Source organism: Salvelinus sp. IW2-2015, unplaced genomic scaffold (assembly GCF_002910315.2).
Source record: "Salvelinus sp. IW2-2015 unplaced genomic scaffold, ASM291031v2 Un_scaffold1117, whole genome shotgun sequence".
In the NCBI taxonomy this organism is placed as follows: domain Eukaryota; kingdom Metazoa; phylum Chordata; class Actinopteri; order Salmoniformes; family Salmonidae; genus Salvelinus; species Salvelinus sp. IW2-2015.
The window spans coordinates 147267-148703 of record NW_019942734.1 but is presented as its reverse complement, the minus strand read 5'-3'; the positions used below and the strand labels follow the sequence as shown (position 1 = coordinate 148703).

General features: G+C 47.0%; 1 pseudogene; it reads left to right on the top strand.

Moving 5' to 3' along the window:
* Positions 1–1437, top strand: part of LOC112069783 (myosin heavy chain, fast skeletal muscle-like) — a 25071-nt pseudogene that overhangs the window by 16534 nt on the left and 7100 nt on the right.

Sequence of the window (1437 nt, the reverse complement as noted above, 5' to 3'; positions counted from 1 at the left end):
GACCAGGCCAAAGACCAAGCTGGAACAGCAAGTGGACGACGTGAGAGGAGTTTGACATTTTAGCCATGATAGTACGTGAGATCAACATGGAGGCCGTTGCCAAGGCTAAGGTGAGTAGTGTTGTTTTAGTCAAGCAGTGTTGAGCGGGGTCAACTTCATTAATACTCAAGTGAACTGAAGTTGACAGGAGTCTCATATATAAAGTAATGATGGGACTTGTTTCACTAACAGGGCAATCTGGAGAAGATGTGCCGTACTCTTGAGGACCAGCTGAGTGAGCTCAAGACTAAGAATGATGAGAATGTTCGCCAGGTCAACGACATCAGCGGACAGAGGGCCAGACTCCTGACAGAAAATGGTACCATCAACAATGAACAACAAACCAACGTAGTGTACAATAACATGTTGGGGGCTGCATCTATATAGTCCAGTCTACATACTGTAGATTCTACTGTACTATTCACCACCTAACATTGCCCTACGATACCTCAAAATACATTTTCAATTGTAGTGAACAGAGACCCCATTAACAAGATGTCCCTCTATCCCTGTAGGTGAGTTTGGACGCCAGCTGGAGGAGAAGGAAGCCCTGGTGTCTCAGCTGACAAGAGGCAAACAGGCCTTCACMCAGCAGGTTGAGGAGATGAAGAGACTGATTGAGGAGGAGGTCAAGGTAAGGAATCCAAAATGGACAACAGCGACCATAGAGTTTAGAGCATATCTTCAAATAGATTGTGACTACGCCAGCCTCAGACTTCTACTGTCATTTGTTTTACTCTTTTTGTCTTTATCTTTCTCTCTTTGTCTCTCACAGGCTAAAAACGCMCTGGCCCACGGTGTCCAGTCTGCCCGCCATGACTGTGACCTCCTGAGAGAGCAGTTTGAGGAGGAGCAGGAGGCCAAGGCAGAGCTGCAACGTGGAATGTCCAAGGCCAACAGCGAGGTGGCTCAGTGGAGGACTAAGTATGAAACTGATGCCATCCAACGCACAGAGGAGCTGGAGGAGGCCAAGTGAGTCACACGCAACAGCAAAAGCTCTAATATAGGGTGTGGATGGTGAGGGTGGTAGGGGGATCTGAGAAAATGTTACATCAATATGTATTGTAAGTTATTGTGGCATTTGTTTTTCAACAAATTGGTCACAATAAAAACCACCCTCTTATCGGCAAAACAGGAAGAAGCTGGCCCAGCGTCTGCAGGAGGCTGAGGAGACCATTGAGGCCACCAACTCCAAGTGCGCCTCCCTGGAGAAGACCAAGCAGAGGCTGCAGGGGGAGGTGGAGGACCTCATGATTGACGTTGAGAGAGCCAACGCAATGGCCGCCAACCTCGACAAGAAGCAGAGGAACTTTGACAAGGTGAAAATGCATTTTCTGTCTGCTACATGTGATCAATTGTAGTAAAATGTTAGTATATTTCTGATTCAAAACTCTTCAT